Source organism: Symphalangus syndactylus, chromosome 5 (assembly GCF_028878055.3).
Source record: "Symphalangus syndactylus isolate Jambi chromosome 5, NHGRI_mSymSyn1-v2.1_pri, whole genome shotgun sequence".
Lineage (NCBI taxonomy): Eukaryota > Metazoa > Chordata > Mammalia > Primates > Hylobatidae > Symphalangus > Symphalangus syndactylus.
In genome coordinates, this window is record NC_072427.2 from 92,875,849 (window position 1) to 92,892,500 (window position 16,652).

General features: G+C 40.4%; 1 protein-coding gene across 16 annotated transcripts in view; it reads right to left on the reverse strand.

Annotated features, from left to right (window-relative positions):
- DYRK1A (dual specificity tyrosine phosphorylation regulated kinase 1A) overlaps positions 1 to 16,652 on the reverse strand; it is a 150,065-nt gene that overhangs the window by 108,161 nt on the left and 25,252 nt on the right. For 7 of the 16 annotated variants that reach the window (XM_055279692.2, XM_063639283.1, XM_063639284.1 and 4 more), the window contains exon 1: positions 13,698 to 13,716. The exons of 8 other annotated variants lie outside the window; for them this stretch is intronic. The gene's annotated coding sequence lies outside the window, so the exon portion shown is untranslated. Of the gene's footprint in view, positions 1 to 13,697; positions 13,718 to 16,652 lie in introns of those variants that run through there. One more of the 16 variants, XM_063639273.1, reaches the window with a different exon arrangement.

The window sequence follows — 16,652 nt, forward strand, 5'->3', positions numbered from 1 at the left end:
CTTTGAAAAGGTTTAATCATAAAACCAAAGGTAACATAATATTCAATTGCCATTTTAATTAAGCATTCATACTACTCTGTTACAGAAGTACAGGTTGAGCATCTGTAACCCAAAACTCCAAAATGCTCCAAAATTTTAAATCTGTTGAGCACAGACATGATGCCACCAGTGAAAAACTCCACACCTGACCTCATATGATGGGTTACAGCCACAGCTCAGCGAAAACTTTATTGTGTGCACAAAATTACTGAAAATATTGTATAAAATTACCTTCAGGCTGTCTACAGTATATAAAACATAAATGAATTTCATGTTTAGTCTTAGGTCCCAACCCCAACATATCTCACTACATATATGCAAATATTTCAAAATCCGAAACAGTTCTACTCCCAAACACTTCAAATTAGGGATACTCAACCTATGTGTGTAATATATCTGTGTATAACAAGAATATGAGCACTTACATATAAATGAAGATGCAAAGGAAAATGTCCAGAAGAAAAAACAGCAAACCTTTACTAGTCAGGGCAATGGGCCTGGAGAGCTAAGGGAGTAGCGGTAGGGAGGAGTTGTAAAAGATGATTTAAAAAAAAAAAAAAAAGCATTTTAAACATCAACTCAAAAAGAATTTTTTCTAAATAACGGTAATTAGGATATTAAAATTTTCACTAGTAAAAGTCACTACTAAAGATATATATATAATTATATATATAGATTATTTTATATATATATAATTTTTTTTTTCTTTTTTGGAGACAGAGTCTCACTCTGTAGCCCAGGCTGGAGTGCTGTGGCACAATCTCAGCTCACTGTAACATCTGCCTCCCAGGTTCAAGCAATTCTCATGCCTCAGCCACTCAAGTCGCTGGGATTATAGATTATAGGCATGTGCCACCACACCTGGCTAGTTTTTGTATTTTTAGTAGAAAAGGGTTTCACCATGTTCACCACGCTGGTCTCAAACTCCTGGTTCTCAAGTGATCCACCTGCCTCAGCCTCCCAAAGCACTGGGATTACAGGCTTGAGCCACCGCACCCTGTCCCATCACTTTATATTTTCAAGAAGGCAGTGAGGGTGTGTTGGTGCCTGGGGTCTCTAGCTGAAGAAAAGGGAAATTTTTCTATCTCTGGTAATGTCTTTATGGATATAAACCTCAGTTAACTGGAACAGCAATGGAATGTATGCTTCTGGTTAACTAAAAATTAACCAGTAAACACTCTGCAGTAACCACTACAGAAAATACTTCTGCTTTAAAAAGTATGGTATGCCAGAGATAAGTTAGTGTTTCTTGATATTTGAGGCATTTCAAATACCTGATGTGTTGTACTGAACAATTACAACTGGATGTAGCCACACAAGGGACAAGAAATGGCTAACACTGGGACATCCCCTGAAATTTTTAAGAAATAAATACACGTATTACCCTTTAAAAAAAAAAAAAAGAGGAATGACCATAATACATACGGATACACTTCAATAACATCAACAATGAGAACTTATTTACGCCTATTGATACAACTGAGAAATAAGTTTACATAACTGAACACACACGAATAGTACCCTAAAAATCACATGATGCCACGACACTGGATGACGTCCAGCACTGGAGTTGTAGGATGAGGCTTGCTGTCACTGTGCCTCCACCTCGTGGACTTCACAGTATAGTGTACAAAACAGACAAAAATCACACTAATGCATGACTACACACACACCATACACCATGCTAAAGTTATGAGGGAGGGAAAGATTGCTAAAAGAGGGAAACATTTAGATATGGGGAAGGAGGACTGTCAGAAATAACCTTTCTGATATTTGACAAGTGAGACCTGAATTTGTAGTCTTTGTATCTGTAACGCTTCCTAAGCTCACAATTCTTTTCAATCCTAGATCCACATAAAAAAAGTTAGTGAGAAAGTTCAAAACTCCTGAGAAAGTAATAGGTGGGTGGGTATCTGGGGGTACTAAGGCTGTGCAGTCAAGACAATGAAAGACTGAAGGAGTCACGTATAGATGCCTGCAAATAATCAAGCAAGTCTCACACAGGTGGGATGACTTGACTCGCTCCCTGTAGTTCAAGAAAACAGAACTAAAGCCAAGAATTAGGAAAAGGATGCAGGAGACTATGCAGAAAATAGATAAAAGAACAAAAACATCCAATAATGGGACAGCTGCTTTATGAATGGCAGCCCCCAGTCATTCCTGCAGAGCTTGGGACCCACAGCATCTGCCTGGGCCATGATTCCAACCCTAGGTGGGAAGCGGGGTTCAACTGCTCTAGAGTCCTCTCACTGGGCCTCATCTTCACCCAAAGGCTGACATCACTAAAAAATCATTTAAATATCTACCTACTCCATGAAATATAATCAGAGGAACAGCTAAAATTTAAAAGAAAACTGTCTCCACCACTCAGCTTGTTTTTTCATCCTTAGATTCTGTACTTTCTGAGAATGTTCATGCCGTAAGAGCAAAACTGTATTCTGGAATCGTGAAGCTGGATACTTGCTTATACTGAACCATTCTAAATCCATACATTCCACTTCACAATCCCACCCCAGCCATGCTCAATAGGAAACTGACTGTATTAATCCTTATATTCCTCCAAGCACCTGCAAAGAACCTATACGCCTAACGACTATTAAACAGTAATCCTCACATACCCTGCTTCTGTACAAGAAAATTACTAGTACTGCTATTTCCACTGTAAACAACCACAAAACTGAAGAAAATATTTGCGCCAACTGTTTTCTGACAATCAACAAATGGTAGCCCAAGACTGTGATCCCTGAAGGGTCATGAGTCTCCTGGTTGTCTGGGAACAATTTCCCAGCATGGTGAAAGGAACTGGAGGCTCAGTAAAGTACATCGGGCATGCTGAGGTGTGAAGGTAAAGCTTGGTAGAGCTTAGAGTTCAGGCATCTGAAACCATGTGCCAGAGAGAAGGGAGGTGCACAGAAGGGGACCTCCAGAAGTCTGGATGTAGGAGAGCCATGAGGACCAGAATGCACATGGGCCAGGTGAAGCAACCTGAGCCACAGAATGATTACTTAGAGGCTGAGACCAGAACCAAAATGACAGACAATGAGCAAGTCTGGGGGATCTGGGGTCCCTACCCAGCCACAGAGAAGAATCTCATTAACACTTTGTGATAGTTAACTTTATGTGTCAACCTGCCTAGGCCACAGGGTGCCCACACATTTGGTCAAGCATTACTTTGGGTATGTGCGTCTTATGACTGCTCAGCCTCCATTGTCATGTGAGCCAATTCCTTACATCAATTTATATTTGTTTATTTACTTATGGATATACACATATATACTCATCTCTGTGTGTGTGTATCTCTTATTGGTTCTGTGTCACTGGAGAACCCTAATACACACCTGAACATTCCCTTCCTTCTTCAAGACTAAGAACCACACTCTAGCATACAGCCTACTCCAGATCAGTACCAATAATGTCTAAAACAAAATCCAGACAAGAGTCACAGGAAAACCCAGTTTGAAAGTCATGGTCCACCATACTAGACAGGGTAAGGAATCACCTTGAGGTTACCTAAGGTAAATAAATTCTGCCTTAATAAAGTATAAAACCAAGCCTACACAAGTTCAAGGTGACCAACCAGACTTTAGAACAAAAATCAACCTTCTTAGGAAGAAAAAAACAAAAAACAAAAAACAGTATTCATCAAAAGTTACAAGGCAAGCATGCCAGGCATGGTTTGGGAGGCTAAGGCAGGATGGCCTGAGGCAAGGAGTTCAACACCAGCCTGGTTAACATATATATATATATACACATATATATATTTTTTTTAAATTAGCCAAGCATAGTGGTGCACACCTGTAGTCCCAGTTATTCAGAAGGCTGAGGTGGGAGGACTGCTTGAGCCCAGCAGCGTGAGGTAGCAGTGAGCTATGGCTGCACCACTGCACTCCAGCCTGGGTGACAGAAGAAGACTTTGCCTCTGTTGTTGTTTTTTAATACAAAAATAATTAGTAGGCAGCAAAGCAACAGAAAAATGTGATCAAATAAGGGGGGAAAAGGAGTCAGTAAAACACCAACTTCATGTTAGAACAGATGTTAAATTTAGCAGCAAAGATTTTAAAGCAGCTATTTTACACATTCAAAGAATTAGAATTATTTTCAAAACCTTAAAGGAACATATGGTCTTTAATGTGTGAACAGATAGGGGATCTCAGCAGAAAAATAAAAATTATAAAAAAAAGAACAAAAAGAAAACTCTAAAAATGAATAACATAATAACCAAAGGGCAAAATTTACTAGATGAAATTAACAGCATATTGAAGATGGTAGAAAAAAAAAATCAGCAAACTTGGAAGACAGATCAATAGAAACTATCTAATCTAGGCCAGGGACAGTGGCTCACGCTTGCAATCCCAGCACTTTGGGAGGCTGAGGGGGGCAGATCACCTGAGGTCAAGAGTTCCAGACTAGCCTGGCCAACATGGTGAAAACTCATCTCTACTAAAAATACAAAAATTAGCCAGACATGGTGGTGCATACCTGTAATCCCAGCTACTTGGGAGGCTGAGGCATGAGAATCGCTTGAACCTGGGAGGCGGAGGTTGCAGTGAGCCGAGATGGCACCATTGCACTCCAGTCTGGGCAACAGAGTAAGACTCTGTCTCAAAAAAGAAAAGGAAAGGGAAAGAGAAAGGGAAAGAAAATTGTCTAAAGAAGAGAGAGAAAAAAGACTAAAGAAAACTGAACAGACCCTTAGTGACCTGTGGAACAATATCAAGCTGTATAATGCAAGTAAATAAAGTCACAGAAAAAAAAAAGGGGACAAATATCTGAAGAAACCATAGCTTAAAATCTTTCAAATGATAACCATACCCAGGCACAGCAGAGTAAAACAGCTTAAACCAGAGAAACAGAAAATCTTGAAAGCAGCCAGAAGAAAAGACTGGTATATCGAGGGAATAAAGACAGTAATTACCACTTACATCTCATCACAAACAATGGAAGCCAGAAGACAATGGAACACCATTTTAAGTGCTAAAAGACAAAAAGTATCAATCTAGAATTCTACATTCAGTGAAAAAACCTTCAAACTCAAGACTGACTACAGACATTTAGAGATTAAAATTTTTAAGAAGGAAAAAAAACTGAGAGAAGTCCTTGCCAGCAGACCTGCACAAGAAATGCTGGAGTGTTAAGACAGAAAACTGATACCAAATGGAAACAAAGTTTTTGTAAATATTTTTTCCTTTGGATACTTATATTTAAAAACTAAGACTTTTAAACAGAAATAAATGTTAGTTGTTTAAAATACAGCTTAAAGCAAAAATAATAAAATTGTATATAATGTATAAGTAGGAGTAAAAACATGGCAGCAATTGCACAAAGGGATGGCAGATAAATCAATCTGATGCTCTTTATGGCTATTACATTTGACAACTGGGGAATGGGAAGTGGGAATGGGAAGTGGGAAGTGGAAATTGTCACTGTGAAGTAGGACTTGGAACAATATTGACTCTAAATATTTGAAAATATGTAATGTGTATATTCCTCAAAATGTAGAACACCTTCCAAAGTTCATGTGAAGGAGAGCTTATACACAGTAATTACGAAAGATACAAAGAAACTTTCATTACAAGAGAGAAACCAAATTTCACACCAAAAGAACTAGAATTGGCCAGGCGCAGGGTGACTCACATCCGTAATCCCAGTGCTTTGGGAGGCTGAGGTGGGTGGATCACCTGAGGTCAGGAGTTCGAGACACCAGCCTGGCCAACATGGTGAAACCCTGTCTCTACTAATAATACAAAAATTAGCCGGGTGTGATGGGGCATGCCTGTAATTCCAGCTACACGGGAGGGTGAGAAAGGAGAATTGCTTGAACCCAGGAGGCGGAGGCTGCAGTGAGCCAAGATGGTACCACTACACTCCAGCCTGGGCAATAAGAGCGAAACTGTCTCCAAAAAAAAAAAAAAAGAACTAGAAATAACAAGACTATCTGAAAAACTTCAAAATATGTATCTTAAGGTGTAGAGAAACAAAAAGTATTTTGTAAAAGCAGGCAGGTTCAAGAAAAAAATCAAATATTAAAATTAATACACACACGTTTATGTTCATGATTGGCTCATGACCATGAAAACCTTCCACTGGCACCTTTCTAAGTGTAAACATCTTTTTTTTTAAACACCACATATGCTTATATTTTATTCACAATGAGCTATATTAGACCAGTCCAAAATTAACTAATATAGTACAATAAGAAAAATATAGTCCAATTATAACCTATTTGCTTTCCTTTTTTTTGAGACAGAATCTCGTTCTGTCACCCAAGCTGGAGTGCAGCGGCACGATCTCAACTCACTGCAACCTCCACCTCTCAAGTTCAAGCAATTCTCCCGCCTCAGCCTCCCAAGTAGCTGGGACTACAAGCGTGCACCACCACACCTGGATAATTTTTGTATTTTTAGTGGAGATAGGGTCTCATCATGTTGGCCAGGCGGGTCTTGAACTCCTGACCTCAAGTGATCCGCCCACTTCAGCCTCCCAAAGTGCTGGGATTACAGGCGTGAGCCACTGCACCTGGTTTCTATTTTCAACCTTGATTCAACCAAGCAACTTTAGAAAGGGTACAATCATAGTATATTTTTGGCTACTTTTCTGCAGTCTGCACCTTCTCAGTCAATAAAATTCCTAGATGCTAAAATAAATTCCAATCATTCATATCATTTCCCTAAACTCCGACTCATTTTTAATACTTGATAAAAATTACCACTGTCAGCTTATACTGACCCTAAAAGAACAATAACTTCCATTATTTAGAGAAAAGTAGCTCAAAAACATTGTTATAAAAAACAGACTAGGTGGTAAAATTTTGGGAGCTGTCTCCCAGGTTGGATCTCAAATTTGGATCATCAAGTTAACACTAAAAAGTTATAAAACTGTGACTAATTCTTACTATAGCTGGAAGTATACTTATGATATATCTACAAGTTGCTACTTCAAAAGCAACCTTCCTACTTTTCCAAATAATTTATACGAGTGTGATAAGCTGGAAAATGGTCCACCAAAAGATAATCTACATCCTACACTGTGAAACCTATAAATGTTCTATGATTTGGGTGAAAAACAGGTCTTTGCAGGTGTGATTAAGTTGAGAATCTTGAGGGGATTATCCTTCATCATCAAGGTGGGCCCTAAATGCCATCACAAATGTTGAAAGAGAGAGGGAGAGGAGCAATCTGACACAGAAGGAAGACAACACAACCATCGCAGGAGAGTTTGACGTGATGTGGCCACAAGTCAAGAAATGCTGGCATCCGCAAGTCAAGAAGTACTGGCAGCCACTAGCAAGTGGCTCTCTCCTACAGCCTCCTAAAGAAGCACAGCCCTGGCCCTGCCAACACCTTGATTTAGGCTCAATGATTCTGATTTTGGACTTCTAGCCTCCAGAACTGTAAGAGAATAAATTTCTGTTGTTCTAAGTCACTAAATTTGTGATTTGTTACAGGAGCCACAGGGAACTAATACAAGGAGGTTAAAAAAAGTTTTCCAACCAAATGTTCTTAAAATAGATACATTCTACAAATGTCACCTATGAAAAATGCTCCAACCTGTGTTTGTATTCTTAATTTGCATTCCGGGATGAAAAACTGTGCTTAATCTACATCAACATCTCATTTGGAATGATGTACAGTCTCACTGCTTTCTCATGAGTACCTTCAACCCAACACTGAGCTACCCAATCCTAAACAGTAGTACCTGTCTAGAAAGTTGTCACATATTCTATTAAGAACAGTAAATGTTAAAATGCCACACCAAGACTGTCAACGACATGAAAGTCCAAACTGTATTTGTCTGTTTTTCACTACTTTACCCCTAACATCTGGTACAATCTTTGCCAAATAAATCGACCTTTACATTTCCTGTAAAGATCCCCGACCACAAACTCTGCAGGAACGGTTCCCGCACTCTCCCTGCCTGCATCCCCCAGCTTGACAATGAACCCACAGATCTCTATCCCCAATTTCATAATGGGGTAGCTGCAATCACACTCTTGTCAAAATCAAGGCAAACCAAATGTGCTGAAAAAGGAGGAAGAGTCTTATGGGTCTTACAAAAAAGGAAAATCCACTTATTTGAATATCCATACAAAATCCAGATTTGGCCCCACCACTGCCAACCACTTCTAGGTTTTAAAAATCTCATGCTCTTTCCACTAAAGGGCTCTGCCTCTCTCTACTCACAAGACTGTTGAGATTGATTAAAGTGACTTTGTAGGGAGTGCCTAACCCATGGTCTGCATAACCAATCTTAGCTCTGCTTCCCTTGACTTCAGGGAATGGGACACATCCTTCATCTATGCAAGTTTCTCTATCATTTTATTTGCCTACAAGGTCCTAGTAAATGCACCAGGGGAGAAAGAAGAGTCCTCTGAGCAACTGACAGTGTTCCCTCTGCGGTTTAAAAAAAAAAAAAAAGTTTCTCCTCCTGTCTCAAGCTGTGCTCTTCACAAAAGGATCGCCTCACATGGCCTCTCCGTTCCTCTGAACTTGTACAATATATTCACAACCTGTCCTGTTATGGTTGTAGGGCTCATTCATAAAAAGAAAATGATTCTTAAGGACATTATAATGAGTAGTTTTTAAGTCTTCTCTCCTCTACCAGACTGTAACTTCCATACGGGCAGACAATGTGTCTCATTCAGCTTGACATCGCCAAAGTACAAAGTGGAGTCTGCCACACAGGATACCAAAGGCATCAAGTTGTCATTTGGTATTTTATAAACTATGTAAAAACAAAGATATCTATAAATTATTCAGTTTGTTCTGCTATTGGCAGTTACACTGGGCAGATAACTTTTTCTGAGTCTGTTTAATTAAGCAAAATCAAGAAGCCTAGGGTTTTACCTATTATTTCCCAGTTTATTCCTAAATGGAGATAATAGCACTTACCTTTCAGGGCTGTTGTACACAAAATCTTGCCAAACAACTTGCAATACCACCTAAAAATTTTTATGGTACTTTTATTATTTTTTTTTTTAAGAGACAGGATCTCACTCTGTCACCCAGGCTGGAAGGCAGAGGTGCAATCCTACCATACTGCAGCCCTAGACTCAAGACTGGACTCAAGCAATCCTCCCACCTCCAGAGTAGCTAGGATTACAGGTGCCTGCCACTGTGCCAGGCTAACTATTTTGTGTGTGTGTATGTGTGTGTGTGTGTGTGTACACTGCAGGGTAAAAATATATATATATATATATAAATTTTTTTTTATTTTAAAAAAGAGATGAGGTCTTGCTATGTTCCCAGGCTGCTCTCAAACTTCAAGCAATCTTCCTGCCTCAGCCTCCCAAAGTTTGCTGGGATTACAGGTGTGAGCCACTGTGCCCAGTCTTTTATGGTACTTCTAAATTCATGAAATAATTTGAAATAGAACTCATCCCATGCTCTCTGAATCCTGTGAGGTACAGGAGCCAGGCAAGTATTAATTATGCACTTTCATATGTAAGGCGATTGGGGCACAGATAGCTAAGGTACTGGATCCCATACCACTGACAGCTGCATCACAATCACCCTGAGGCGCTTGTTAAAAATTCAGATTCAGAAACACAACCATCAGAATCTCCAGAGGGTAAGGCCTGAACCTATATTTTGAACAAGGACCCCAGGCAATTCTGAAACATGGCCAACTTTAGGTATTTAGGGTAAGAATTTGGAGCCCAAGAGGCCTGGTGATATTCAAGCAGCAGTTTCCTTTTATTGGACTAGTTTACTGAAGAGAACTATAGGTTCCTGCTCTGGAAAAGAGATGTCCCTTGTGACTAAATGTGTACTTAAGTGCTCCTAAGAAACCAGAGTGTAGCAAACTTCTAACTACTCTTCACTGGACTTTTAATTAGAGGGGACAAAGGTGTAATCAGGGCTGGTTAGTTTTAGGTTTCTAATTAATTTCAAAACGTGTCTTTCAATATACTACCCTTAGCATAACTTGCCAAAATAATTTACTTTTTGTATTAATTACGTTCTTTGCTAAACAAAAATAAGGAAAAAGGGTCCCCAGAAATATACTAAGAAATAGCTTCATATATACTAGTTGTGGCAGAGACTCCAGTCATCATCTTCCATGATAACGGTAGCCCAGCACATGACGGCCCAACTAGGTTATACCTCCCAGGCTCCCTTGTGGCTAGGTACGGCCATGTGGCTAAGTTCGCATGGAAAGAATGTGAAAACAAGTGCCACTTCTGGGCCTTAGGACACTGAGTGAGCATTTCTACTCTGTCTCTGTACCTTCTACTCTGCATCTTCTGAGCTAGTGCAGAGACAACACACGAGGACTATACCCTAGGGCACAGCAGAGGAACAAGACGGAAAAAAATGCGTGACTCCAAATGATCACGTGAGGCAGTCACCGCCACCAACCTGGGCACTCACCTCCAGACGATTCCATGCTCTTAGAGCCATCAAATTGCTGGAATTGTTACAGTGGCTCAACTGTTTACCCTAATTCACTACTCTCTACATGATAAATGGAACTAATTCCTTCTCACAACTACATCAGTTGAGGACATTCTAATGTGTTCACCATACTTGATGATAAAATTCTGGACCTTGAAGGGCTCTCAAAGGGTCGTCTACCAATTCTTCAAGTTTATAAACAATGAAAGTTAAGCCTACGGAAATTTTAAAACATGGTAGGTGGTAAGAATAGTGGATGCCAGGTCTCTTAACTTCCCAGTTCACTTTTCCCTCAATATTACGCGACGGACTAGATTCTAAAATCATAAAACAGGGAATTACATTAAAAAAAAAAAAACTTTGGATTAATTTCATTCACTGACTCAAAAAATAATTTACCCCAGCATCTGTCAATTGCCAAGCAATGTATTTTCAGGTGAGTGGAGATTTCCAGAGGACTTTGGTTTTCTGGCTATACTATGCCTTTAACTCTCCTGAGCCTGGACAAATTACACAGAAAACAGACAAATACAAAAAAGTTAACATTACCTTAAATGATAGAAAAATAACTCAAAATTTGAAAATTTTCTTTAAAGAGGGTAATATATTAGAAACCCCTATTCTATTTCTCCCACTACTGCCCTCCATCCCCAACCTTTAAAAAAAAAAAAAAAAAAGGCATTTTCATTTATACCCAGCCCAAAGCCACAAACCAATAAACCCAGATAACAATATGCCTCCTATACCCCTTCTCCTTCCTAGAGGACAAGGGCACAGGGCCCTGCGGTCCACCCACTTCACCTACTGGCCTGCACTACACAGAAAACAGATACATGGGGCCAGGAGTCACTCCCAGGAGGAAAGACAGGAATGACTTAAGAACATGTCCCTGAGAGAACACCTCCTATGTTTTCTGCGGCATATAAAAGCCCTGGCTTGTCGTATGTTAACAAGGTGGAAAACATGAAGAGTTTTCAGTATACAGTGCCATTATGAAGACAAAAGGTTTCCAAATCCCAGAACAGAGTCTATCCTAACAGGGCTTTATTCACAAGGATAAAAACCAATTGACTTGGATGCAAAATTTCACAGAATAAATGTTTCCACCCATCTGGAATGTTTTTCTTTTTAATCCATTAAATGTAAGTAAACTCTTAGTATTAAAATAATATAGCCAAAATCACATCCTAAGGTTTCCTAAGATGAGAGAGGGGACACAGATACTGCAGGGCAGGTACTATGCCAGAGTAATTCATACAGGATTATGTTTCTCAATCTTTTTTTGAGTATCCCATCCCCAAGAGAGAAATTTAATTTAAATTTAACTTCTTAAATAGAGAAATTAAACATTAAGGAATAAGGTTTTGTCAGGTAAGGTTAACTTATGGAGGGCCACAAACCATGACTAATATCGAGATTTTCCATCCCCCTCCGAAGAACAATGAGGTGAGGAGTGGGAGCACAGATTCAAGCTGCCCTGAACATATACTCCCCAATAACAATCCTTACACCCTTGGAGGGCGACATCATCCTTACAGAGAACAACAATATAGGGCCTAAAAATGCGATCTTCAAACTCTATAACATCCAAACCTCTTCTAAGATACTTAGATATAGTTAGCCTAGTTAGGTTAAACCTGAGAATCTACATTTCCTAGTGAGCTTTCGGACGGACTCCATTGTATTTGGCCCATGAGCCAAAATGTTTCTGACAAACTTCCGCTGTCACATCCAAACCTAATCACAGGATGCCCATCCCTCAAGTCACAATCAAGAAGAGAACTATTTAAATGGATGAAACACTATCACATCCAGGGAATGAAGAAGGGAGAGATCTGTTTGGGGGCGGGGATGCAACTACAGGGAATCTGAGATCCCTCTCTTCTTCCACCTGTACAAAGGGCAACCACAGGCGAACTGTAGAATACTTGAGATCGTTTGTGAACTGTAACATGCAACCCAGGAGGAGGTTTATGTCACTGATTTCATGAAGTACATATTCAGGATTTCACGAAGTACATACTCAGGGTTTTTATCTAGTCTTTTGCTACTTTAGGTGCAAGGTGGAGCTGATTATCCCATAACCTTTTTGGCACCAGGGACTACTTTTGTGGAAGACAATTTTTCCACAGACGGGAGGAGGGGGGAAATGGTTTCAGAATGAAACTATTCTACCTCAGATCATCAGTTAGATTCTCATAAGGAGCATGCAACCTAGATCCCTCACATGTGCAGTTCACGACAGGGTTCGTGCTCCTATGAGAATCGAATGCCGCCGCTGATCTGACAGGAGGCAGAGCTCAGGCAGTAATGATCGCTTGCCCAAAGCTCACCTCATGGGGTGCAGTCCAATTCCTAACAGGCCACAGACCAGTAGCGGTCCACGGTCCAGTGGCTGGAGACCCTTGCCATAAAGTATTCGTTGTTCTACTTTCTTCACTCCCAAATCTGTATTTATGATCCGTATCAAGATGAGTACAGTTCAACTGAATTTGAAAAATTATATTAATTTTATACTGCTATAGTTAGAAATACACCACTGCATTACAAAATGAATAGGTCAGTAGGATTAGACAATAAAAAACAGAATAAAAAAGTTATCTTTCTTTCTTTTTCCCTTTCAGAAAGAGACTTGGTTCATGTGGTAGTGTTCCTTGGTGGCCCAATAAACCACTCTTGCCAGTGTTCACACCTTCTACAATCCCCACCCCACTCCACCCCCAACCCCTTGAATCTGGGCTGGCCTGTAGCTTGCTTCTGGCCTGGAGAATCGACTGGAAATGACATTGCCAGTTCAAGGTGTAAGTCTTAAGAAGGCCTGGCAGCCTCAACTTTGGGCACCTCTGGAAACCAGTCACAGCTGTAAGAAAGCCCAAGTGTGCCAAGTGGAAAGGCCACGTAGAGGTAGATGCCCAGGGCACCAGGCACTGAAGGGAATCCGTCACCTTGGACTGCCCAGTGCCAGCAGATGCCATGTGGGATGGAGACAGGCCCTGCCCAAATTGGAACACAGTGAGCAAAGAAATGAATATTGTTTTAAGCCACTCAATTTCGCCATGGTTTGTTAAGCAGCAACAGATAACCTCAACATGTTATATGACAACAAATACAAGGAAAGAATTACAACAAACCTGTTTGCAAAATGTTTCAAAATAAACACTCTACCTCTTCTGAAATAATTTATCTCCTGATTTGAACAGAGGTTTGTAAATTCTGACATCTCATAACAGCATACTTCTTTAACAAGTAATTCAAAACTCCTACCAGATGGTTGCCATTGGTGGTAGGGGAGTCAAGACTCCATCTTCCAGACCAGAGACCTATACATACCCAGAAAAAAGACAGTTTATTAAACTTCAGTAAAAATGTGCCTGTAGGTAACCTCTTTGAGAGCACATCCTCCCAACTAAATTGTGGAGTTTCTGAAACTGCTTGTACCCTTACAAAGAGGCTGTCTTGAGTAACAGACAGTACTGCTACCAGCTGTCGGTATAGCACACCATGGATACTTCTTTATCAATGCACTCACTTGCTGAGATTACACATCATGTGGCAGGCATCCTGGATACCAGAAACAGACAGTTCCCCACCAAAACAGCTCAATCTATCAAAGGCCCTACTATGGTCTGAATGTGTACCCCAAAATTCATTTGTTGAACACTTCATCCACAACATAACAGTGCTGGGAGATGAGGATTTTGGAAGATGTTCAGGTCATAAGGGCTTTGCCCTCACAGATTGGTTAATGCCATTATAAAAGGGCTTGACAGAGGAAGTTTGGTCTCTTCTGCCCTTTCACGTTCTGCCTTGTGAGGACAGAGCATTTCTCCCCTCAAGAGGGTGCAGCATTCGAAACGCCATCTTGGAAGCAGAAAGACTGGATCTTCACCAGACACCAATCCTCCCAACACTTTAATCTTGGACTTCCCATCCTCCAGAACTGTAAGAAATTATTTTGTTTTTTTTGTAAATTACCTAATCTGTCATGTTTTGTTACCACAGCACAGACTATGACCAGTCTGAATATTGGCGTTCCCCACAGAATTTCTACATTGGGCCCTAACAGTATTAAGAGGTCGGGCCTTTGGGGAAGAGTGGGATTCGCGTCCTTGTAAAAGAGGTTAAAGGAAGCTGCCCTGCCCTTCCATCATGTGAGGACACGGCAAGAGGCATCATCTATGAAGCAGAAAGCAGGCTTTCGGCAAACGCCAAATCCGCTGGTGCCTTGATATTGGACTTCTCGGCCTCCAGAACTGTGAAAAATAAAATTCTATTTTTTATAAATTATTCAGTCCAAGGTATTTTGTTAGAGCAGCACAAACAGACCAAGACATGCCTCAAATACAAATAATAATTTTATAAATGCTATATATGATAATGCAATAAGAAAGGAAGGAACTAATGAGAACAAAAGATGGAGCTATTCTTTCCACTTCTCCCCTGCCTCCTTCTAGGAAAGTCAAGAAAGACTACAGGAGATGACATCTGAGATGAGTACGTCAGGTTACAGAAGACTTGCCCCAAAACCAATCTCACTTGGACTGAGCATTTTAACACTGCTTCCATTAGAGATATGTTTGTCAGCTTTATTCCCCAACTGTCTTCTCTACAACCTAAAACGGCCTGTCACATACAGGCACACAAACATTTGTTAAATTCAGTGTTAACAACTACAACTATGTAACCTTGGGCAATTTACTCAACATCATTTATGAAAGATGGATAATGGCTTACAGAGTTGCTTTGAGGGTTAAATGACAGTATTTGGAAAATGGTAACAGGCAACAAACAAGTTTGGGTGGCTTTATTAGTTTAGAGAATCTGTATGTTTGTTTAATGCACTGAACACCTACTACATGCCCTGGCACAGGCTCTGTGCCATACAGAAAACATTATCAGAAAAGCACAGCGTGCTCCAAAGGCAGGCTGCTAGGAAAACTGAAGAGGAGCCTAACACGAGTGGGAAAATGTAAGCTCTGGAGTAGAGGGAAGATGGTAGAACTGCAGAAAAGGAAACGGAAAGATAAACTAGGGCTAGGTTATCAAGAGAATCTGAATACTTTAATAAATTTGTCTTCATTCCATACAAAGGAGAATCGTGGAAGATTACAGGCTGTAGAACAGCCCAATCAGGAACAGAGCAGGTAAACAAGGGGTTAAGGATGACTGCAAAAAATAATAAAACGCGAAAATTGGTTTGAAAGAGTATTAAAGCTTCAGCAAGTAAACAACATATTGAATAATCCATTCATTTACCTCTGTTCACTCACAAAACTGCACTGAAGATAAAACTCACCTAAAATCAGTAGTTAAAAAATAATAAAACAAGATATAAGACAGTGATGGACAAAGAAGTTTTTAGACAATGGATAGAAGATGGCACAGTAGTGGCAGGCTTAGGAGACTAAAGGAAGCCACAGAATAAGTGTCTACCGTTGGAGATGCCAAGGAAACTAGCTCATGTATCCCCAAACCTGGAAAGCTAAGGAACAGGAGGCTCAGGACATGCACATATTCTCTGGCTCTGTCCGTTGAAAGCCGAGGAGCGTCCACACACTAACAGTACCAAGCACACCCAACATTCAGACATAGGTTTCCAAATGCCATTCTCCATTCAAAAGAACCAGGACACTAGGAGGAGTTCTGAAATTTGATAACAAATGCACAATACATAAAAGAAACTTTTAATAATTAAACTTCATCAAAATTCAAAACAGCATCATTCCTGCCTGAGACATCTAATCTGTATCTGAGGAAACACCAGGCGCACACTGAGGGTAACACTCTAAAATCACTGGCCTGTATTACTCAAAAATATCAACATCACAAAAGAAAGAATAGGTAAGAAACTGTTCTAAATCAGGACAGTTGAAAAACAGTAACAACAGGCTGGGCATGGTGGTTCATGCATGTAATCCCAGCACTTTGGGAGGCTGAGGCAGGCGGACTGCCTGAGCTCAGGAGTTCAAAACCAGCCTGGGCAACATGGCGAAACCCCATCTCTACTAAAAATACAAAAAATTAGCCGGGCGTGGTGACAGGCACCTATAATCCCAGCTCCTTGGGAGGCTGAGGCAGGAGAATCACTTGAACATGGGAAGCGGAGGTTGCAACAAGCCAAGATCATGCCACTGCACTCCAGCCTGAGTGACAGACCGAGACTGTCTCAAAAAAAAGAAAAACAGTAATGACAAAACGTGTAAGTGACCCTAGGCAACA